The sequence below is a fragment of the Argopecten irradians genome, chromosome 7 (assembly GCF_041381155.1).
Source record: "Argopecten irradians isolate NY chromosome 7, Ai_NY, whole genome shotgun sequence".
NCBI classification, from domain to species: Eukaryota; Metazoa; Mollusca; class Bivalvia; order Pectinida; family Pectinidae; genus Argopecten; species Argopecten irradians.
In genome coordinates, this window is record NC_091140.1 from 19,059,633 (window position 1) to 19,069,038 (window position 9,406).

At 38.0% G+C, this 9,406-nt stretch overlaps 1 protein-coding gene across 3 annotated transcripts in view; it reads right to left on the bottom strand.

Annotated features, from left to right (window-relative positions):
- Window positions 1–9,406, bottom strand: part of LOC138327771 (uncharacterized) — a 93,147-nt gene that overhangs the window by 40,117 nt on the left and 43,624 nt on the right. The gene's annotated exons all lie outside the window — the stretch shown is intronic.

The following is a 9,406-nucleotide window of genomic DNA, read 5'->3' on the forward strand; positions in this document are numbered from 1 at the left end:
TGGTCGAAAATTAGTGGAAAGGGATCCTTGGAGTGGCTCATTATTAGAAATGTGAGTGATTGTACACTTTAAGTACATTATTTGGGTATTCATATTACTTATAGGTGGAGCAAAAAGGTTGTTATTTTTAGTATACTACAACCTCACGATGACGTAGTTTGGCACCTTTGAAGATGACAAAATCTTAAAGATGCTCTACCGCCGACAGAGCATAAATGATATTCATCATTTGAACAATAATTGGCGTTTAATCGTGTATATATATGCCTAATTAGCACAAAAATAACATAAAATAATTTAGTTCGCCTTTGGTGCATGCGCAATCATTACTTAATTCCACATAGGATATAGTGCCACGGATTTTTTTCGGGATGCAATTAATTATTTTTCATATTTTTAACTTGAAGTAAAATTAGAAGTTCAAACTTTCCAAAGGTGGTAATGGTGTAAAGTAAGTAACTTTTGTAACTGAAAAAAATACTAAATCGTCTTCTCCTAATTTTGATAGTGAAAAAATACAATTTGTCGGCGGTGGAGCATCTTTAAATTTCAGGTAGGAAACATTCAGGAAAGTGCTATTGATAAACAGGACAATAGTTAAGTAGAAGGCTCTAGAAATGTTCAAGTACATGAAAATGAAGATAGTCTAGTGCACAGAGTGGTTTTTATGGTACATTATATAGCAATAGGGTTCATTTTATTAGTTTTACTTGGAATCGTACACTGGAAGGTCAACTAACTTGAGCCTCACCTGTCCTGAAGATACTGCTAGAACACACTAAACATTCTTTTCTAGACTAGTGATGACATTAGATAAGGGTGGCTATTGTCAGTTTCCTAAAGTAGTAAGAGTAGGTAAACCAAAGGCTTGGTATCCTCCGTAACTAGGGTGTATACTTCAAGGTTGTCTCGGAAAAATTGTACATGGTATGCAGTTATATTTAGTAACTCTGAGAAGGGCACTTGTGGTATACAATCTATGGAGTGACTGTTAACAGTCATAAGTATTAGCTGGATTTGCTGGGTTTGCAATAATTAAGTTTCTAACTCAAATAAATTAACTAATTAATAATATAAATTTCATTGATTTAGTATATTACAATTTGAAGGATATCACTTTAAAGGGATGCCATATCCCTTTCTAGGGGATCAATCAATCAAAAGCGACGTTACAAACGGTGACGTCATTTTTTAAGTATATGGATAGATTTCGAAGATAATAAAACTGGTTGTTAAAAGCAATATTAAAGTATAATTAATGCAATTGAAATTAAAAGACACCGGGGTACTCACAACATAGTATACTGCTTGGGTATACAAATGTAGATTTATACTTTACAAGAAGACACAACACGAACATACCACAGTCTTACACACTACACGCCGCATATATGGAAGGCCGTCCTTACATGACACTGGCTGTTAATAGGTCGATGTTAGACATTCCGTATATTAGTATAACCTATTCGGTAATTTATTATAGCCCATTCATGGTAATAAAGTATCCAGCATGGCGGTCAGACAAGTGTGATTATTATCTATGTTATCATCATGAAATATCCGGTGATACAGTCACCCCTATAGAACCCAACAACTGGCGACGAGGATGGAGCGTTTACCAGTTTTTCCTACTTTCGACAGTGAAAGCGATAGATCTAACGCTGGGCCACGATGGGAGCGATGGGTCCGGAGACTTGAAAATCTATGTGTCGCAATGGAGTTGGGTGATGAGGAGGACGCGGACAGACGTTGAGCTTTACTACTCCATTACATTGGCGATAAGGTTTATGATATATACCAGGCGCACAAAGATGAGTCCGAAAATACATATGAAGGGGTGAAATAGGAGTGCTCACAAACTAATTTAAATCTAGAAAGAACACACAGATTGAAATATATAGCTTCCGAACATTCAAACAAAAGGAAGGTCAATCGATCGACGAATGTGTTACAGATTTACTACGGAAATTGAGCAAGGATTGTGAATTTGCCGATTGTGATAAGGAAATTTTGTCTAGGCTCTTTCAAAACTGTTCGTCAAACTGATTACGTCGTCGAGCGTTACAAGAACCGGATAAGGGGCTAGCTGATATTGTAGCGTTAGGGAGAGTTATGAAAATGTCAAACATTCAAGCTCAAACCATGGAGAACAGCCATTCTGTGAATGCAGTCAAACCACGCCATCCGAAACAAAAACATGACAAAGATCAAAAGACAGAAAGCACTGGGAGTCGCAAGTTTACAAAACAGAAAAAAAGTCAAACATTCAATGCTGGAACTGTGGAGAAAAAAACGTGTCCTTCTAAGGGTAAGGTGTGTCGTGGTTGTAAACAACCGAGCCACTTCCGAAAGGTGTGCCGAAACAAGAGCAAATCTAAAACAAGGTTTTAGCTGTTGATACCGACCGATCACCAAACACGATAACTGTGAGCATAAACATGCTGTTAAAGATCCATTTACTCAGATAAAGGTAAATAACAAGAATCTGAAATTTCTTGTTGACAGCGGACCTTCAGTCGACATAATTGATGAAGCAGACAATGAGAAGATTGTCAGTTCTACATTTTCAAAGTACAGGTCAAAACCTAGGTTATAACCATACGGAGGATGTAACTCACTCCAGGTGCTAGGCACTTACACAACAAGATTTTTGACACGATCACATTCCATGTTGTGAAAATAAGGTACGGATCCCTTATAGGATACCCTACGGCTACAAAGTTATCACTTCTCAAGGTATGGCAGATAAAGGAAGGTCATACAGACACATTGAGAACTGTGGAGGATGATGTCAAGTTTGGTCAGCTGTTTAAAGGCATTGGTAAGCTAAGAACAAACAGGTAAAATTACATATTAACACAGACATTTCACCTGTTGCACAGGAGGACACCATTCCATTTGAGAGAGAAAGTTGAGGTAGAAATCAACAAGCTTGTGAAGGGCGACATTATTGAGAAAGTCGATGGTGAACCTACACCATGGGTATCACCCATAGTTACCCCACCTAAGAAAAACCCTGACGAGATCAGACTATGTGTTGATATGAGAGAGGCAAACAAAGCCATTATAAGGGAAAGACATGTTATGCCCACTATAGAGGAACTATTTCTTGACTTGAATGGAGCCGTCGTATTCAGTTAACTAGATCTCAGGAGTGGGTACCACCAATTGGAGCTTGAACTACGTCTCGACACATCTCGGAGTATACCGGTACAAACGCCTGAATTTCGGAATCTTGATCGGCGTCTGAAGTATTTTAGGAGACCATCAAACAAGTAATCCAAGGAATATATAGGGCTAGAAATATATCTATTGATATAATTGTCTATGGCAGAGATAACTAAGATCATGATGAAGCTTTAAGACCGACACTTCAGCGGCTTGCCGATTGTGGACTTAAACCATAAACGGAAAGAAGTGCGAATTCCGAAAGGACAACATTACGTTCTTCGGTGTTGTGTTTAACAAAGACCGGATCCAGAATAAGTCAAAGCAGTTAGTGATTTTAACCGACCAAAAAACGCGAAGGAGTTTTGAAGCTTCCTGGGAATGACAAGCTATAGTTCGCGGTTTATCGAAGACTACGCAACGATATGCGAGCCACTTCGAAATTTCACACATAATGACGTCGCATGGTGTTGGGACGACGCATGTGAAAAGGCGTTCGTAACCTTAAAGGGAACGCTTTCGAGTGACACTGTTTTGTCGTACTATGATCCGACAAGGCCAGTTGAGGTCAGAGTGGATGCTAGTCTGATTGGTCTCGGTGCTATTATCATGCAGGAGAAAACTGTGTCGTACGCTAGTCGCTCATTGACGCCTGTCGAGTCACGATATACATGTAGTCAGGTGGAACGCGAAGCCTTAGCAGTTGTATGGGCTTTTGAACATTTTGACACGGTTTACTGTATGAGAGGATTGAACCATTTCAACATTATTACTGACCATAAGCCATTAGAGAAAATCTGGCAGAAACCATCACTACCCAGTTTGAGAATCGAGCGCTGGGGACTCAGATTGCAGCCATACAAGTTCGACATACGATACCAGCCAGGTGAAAAGAACGTTGCAGACTACTTGTCTCGACATCCTAAGACAGGGAGTACTGACTCTACTGAACAGGAAGTTGCAGAGTCATATGTGAATTTTGTGACGTGTGAGTCTTTACCACGAGCTATTTATCTCGATGATGTGAAAGGTGCAACTTCAAATAGCCCGACATTGCAGAAAGCCATAGAGTTCGTGAGATATGGTAATTGGCACGAACTGAAGCATGTGAGTGAAGGAAACATTGATATCGAGGAGCTTGCTACGATTAAAATTGTGAGAGATGAGCTCACTGTACACTCTGATAACGTGTTACTGCGCCGTCATCGTATTGTTTTGCCATACATACTGAGAAATCAAACAATTAGTATCGCACTTGAGGGACACGAGAAAATTGCAAAGACCAATTTTTTTCTAAGATCTAAAGTCTAGTTTCCAAACATGGACAGCTGCGTGGAAGATGCAGTGAAGGATTGCATTGCTTATCAAGTGCTGAAACCAGAGTCAAAGACCATGGAACCTTTGCGCATGTCTGAACTTCCCTTTGGGCCCTGGGAGAATATTAGTATAGACTAGACTTTTGTGGTCCTCTGCCCAGTGTTGAATATTTATTTGCAAAGGTAGATGAATACTCGCGAAATCCGATTGCGGAGATTGTGCGATCTGAGCTGTCAATACTGCTATTCCAGTTTTGGACAAAGTGCTGTGTATGTTCGGAACACCCAAAGTCATCAAAAGTGACAATGGAGCACCATTTAACACTGATGCTTTTCACAAATATGCTGAAAACATGGTGTTTAAACATCGAAGGGTTACCCCTCATGATGATCACTGGCCGCGAGCAAATGCACAAGCGGAGGCATTTATTAAGCCGTTGATGAAAATAGTTCGCGCAGCACACCTGGAAAACAAGAATTACAAACAGGACATGTTTAAGGTTCTGAGGATGTACAGAGCTACATCTCATTCCACAAGTGGTTTCGCCCCGTATATGTTCTCCAGGGATCCAAAATCAAAACTACTAGTACCCGATGTAGATATAACATGTCCTACGGACATACAAGTCCGAGAAAATGAGTGGAAAGTACATAATGAAGGAAAGGGCAAACGAAAAAAACAAAGCCCGTCCACGTGATATCTCTGTAGGAGATACTGTTTTAATGCAGAGAGACACAAAGGGAAGCAAACTCTCTACGCCATATAACAGAGAGAAAAAATTAGTCCTTGAGAAGAAGGGACCTATGGTCACAGTGACTGGGAATGTCACACGAAATGTCTCGAGGTTTAAACGAATAAGGTCAGGCATTAAAGGCCTCCCGTCCAATTATCCATTGGAAGAAGACATGGAGCTTGAGGAAATTTTGTGACCCAACCCAGGCGTTTCTGTGGAGCAGTCTGTTGCGGAAAAAAGACAATTGCAAGAGTCCTGTGAAAATTACGTATCAAGACACCACACAGCCAAGAAGGAGCGGTAGAGTAAAGAAGCCGAATACGAAATATTCGAAAGACTTTATTCCTTAAAATAGGTTACAAGTGTGATTTTTTATAACTTATTTTTATTCAGGTTTTCATATGCAATACACATTACATAATTATTTCCTTATTATCATTCTCACTGTTACCATCCTCACTTCGTTAGTTAAGAGGATGACCTGACTCAACTGAGTTGGGGCACAATAATCCCCGTTGGTCATCAATGCCGAGACCTTAAGTTTTCATATAGTTACAATCTTGCCAGGCTTATGTCGTTTATGTAGTTGTTTTACAGTTTAACATTTCATTATAAAGTTAATTTGGTTAGCCAAATATTTCCATCTCTATGAAGCTGGAGTTCGTTTCATTCATTCATCTCATAATATGGACACAAAAAACATGAAAAAGTAATAAAGTATGAAGCATGGCGGCTAGACAAGTGTGATTGTTATCTACATGTATGTTATCAACACGAAATATCTGGTGTTACAGTCATCCCTATAGAACTTATAGATTTGCGAATGTATTGCGCACAGAATTGGCTGATATTCGCTGAACACACGCAATATCCGTAAATCGTACTTGTATCTGTCGCCCAACATCTGCACACGTCCGCAATTATCCGCAAAGGCATGTTTTTCCGTTCCCAGATTTTTTGAACTGCACAAAATTTTGATTGCGGAAATCATTCGCATTAGATACTCGCAACTGAATGGGTTTTGCGGCTTTATAGCGAACTGGGACAGTGTGTAAAACGAATGTATAGCGTACCTATCACGTTGACATAACGAATTAAAATGATTTGTAGCGAATGCATATTGAGTTCAGCGTTTGTATTGCGTCTGTTTTGCATTTGATTTGAGAATAAATTGCGAATGTATAAAAAATGTGTTGCGTAAACCAAAACTACTGTATAAATATAGCAAAAATCGACATATTTGTCTATTATTTCCTGTCCGTCAGAAAGTACAGGTATGGGTCATCGGCAATAATGCCAATGCAGCGTAACAATGGTATCCAATAACATAATAATCTACTTGTTCAAGTTATGAAATTGTTTCAAAGACAGGAAAGAAAAAGTTGTGTGTTTTTATTTGAGTTTGAAACAGACTGGACCTTCTTTGTATCTGGAGGAGGTAGGATGAAGGTTACAGCTTGCTTATCTTTGTTACAGTCGTATTGTTGTGAAAAGCGATACCGAAAGACCCGAGCGCGCTTCTTTTACCTCCGTAATTCAGATGCTCTAATTGCGCAATACAAACGTTATTTCCTCTACATCTGCGCAATACATTATTAATAGATTCGTAATGTTTCCGTAACAATCGCAATACTTCCGATCTGTTTCCTAATTGTTTGTAATTGTTTGTTACATATCCGCATTGTTGGATAATCTTACTGATTGTACAACTCACGGGAGAGCGTCCGTTATCGTATTCGCTTATATTCGTGAAATATCCTCATTTGTTCGTAATATATTCGCAGAATGATATTAACATAACCGTAATTTATACTTGAAAATTTGTTATTTTAAGCCAATTTTGTTGCGGATGACAACGAACGGCCAAATTTATAAACTAAATTCATCCGTGATTAATCCGCTCTTCAGTGGGACTGGGCCTTACATGACCCTGGCTGCTAATAGGACGTACATTTAAACAAACAAACACACAAACAAATGTAGGATATTTCAGAACATCTATTTATCGAAGAACTAGAAAGTAAGATCAAGGTGTAGACCAACTGTATACGTGTAGTGTCCAAGACCATTGTAGGAAACGTTATAAACACAATGCATGTGGAAATACAATAGACAAATCTTATCACAGAAATATTTAAAACAGCTTCACATTTGCCTAAGCTAAATAGTCCGCATGTGAGTTAAAGTTGTATTTCTGGTAATTTTCACTGTAACGATACATTGCTTAAACATTTGATATTTGAACATGCACATGCAACTTATTGATTAAGCTCCCCAAAAGAATATGTCGGCCTATAAGAGCGCCGAAATCTAGGGATCATATATTCCTGGTTTTGAATACAGCGCCTTCAATCACTGCCATGTTCATTTGTCGGCATTCCGAATCGTACCACGTGACTTATGTCTACACGTCCTGCACGTGGTGATCCAGGTAACTAGCGTAAGCGCACATGTGTTTGTTTACGTTTTCCTTCTGGCTAATATGAGCAAATCGTGCTGGTATATGTCCACAGAGCGAGTATTTGAAACATCGAATTCACACATTGCCGTAATTCAATATTGTGTGTATCAAATATTGTAATGTGCAAGCATTATTTTCTTTGTAGATCCAGTCTGCTGAGGTCGACCGCATGTTTTGTTTATGAAACAAATTGTTGACATTTGGTTTCACAACTCTCGTGTTACTTCGAGATTGTCGCGACGATGTTCGGAAGAGTTCGGAATGATTCGGCATCTTTCGAGTTTATTTTTGACGTGTACACGTTAAAAAGACTTTTTACTTCTATAATTAAAAATACTTCTAGTGCTGCAACTTTATAAAAAGTGGTAAAAGTAGAAAGTTTAAACCTCGGACAGACGGGGAAAAATGTGTATAACACTTAAACAGTTTTCACTATGACAAAAAGAGCGAAAGTGATAGACCATACAACTTTAAGGGACGATGCACACATGTAACGTATATGAAATAAGCTTTGGTTATATTTGAAATGTTTTCTTTTTGACATGAATATAATTAGCTTGTGTTTCGTACCTGGTCATTTCTGTAAATACAACACAGGTACATATATTATTAGGCATAGCTTGGTACATTTTACAGCTTAAAATTAGTACAAAGCACACCCAACCTTTCATGAAGCGTGTAACAAATGTTAATCGACCGTTGTTTCGGATATGGCATACACGCAAAATTAACATGGGTGAACGAATAACCTAGATAGCACGGGAGTGATAAGTAGATAATTTGAAATACCAGTCATTACTCTTGCACTGGTTGTGTTACGTAGAACGGTAAACAACTATATGTTTACATGAAAAAACACATGTTTTCTGCTTGACTTGTCCCATCTTTCCATCCACCCATCAATCTATGTACATATGTATGATAAGATATGCATGACTTGATCTAAATTGACTATTGATGTTCAGCTCACAGGAACTACTTTTTGCTTTAGTATTTGAGGTCACAGGTTGTGTGTTCACGACTGGGATACAGACTCAACAAATCAAGGTAGGTTTGTTTTACACCCGTTCTTATCCACACATTAATCCGGAAAATGGTAATTTCTGTAAAAAAGTCAATGAATGTAATTTTCCTGGTTTCGAGGAAATAGACCTGTTTTATTGCTTTCGAAGCATAAGTGTCATTTTTGTTGGAAAGTTTGTAGTCAAGGCAAATAGAACTAAAATCCTAAACCCTTTTATACACAAGCAAACAAAAAAAACATTGGTTATCTCTGATCATATATATTGGTTTTGTCAAAATTGGTTACTGCAGAATTTGGGTGCTGGTTCAGCGATCTCTTTGATTTGTGTTCGATATAAAAATTGTGCTTTAAAGCTATATGTATCGTAACTGGGACAAAATTTTGACATGCCTGCTTTTCTTCTGTAATCTATTGAAGACCACCAAATGAATAAAGCTGTGAAAATTATTCAAACGGACAGACAACTAATAATGATGTGTTATAAACATTAGTTACAACACTGACTATACGAACTGTAAATTTTGAATGCCTTATGTATGCCTTATGGATGACTGACAGTAATTCAATAAAAAGATATAACAAGTTAATAGATTTTTTTATTATCAAGTTAATAATGAATAAATGAAGTCATCTGACAAGGATATTAATTGGTGAATGATAGTGAGTGTACATATTAATTTATATCTGTAATCATAAAACTGAT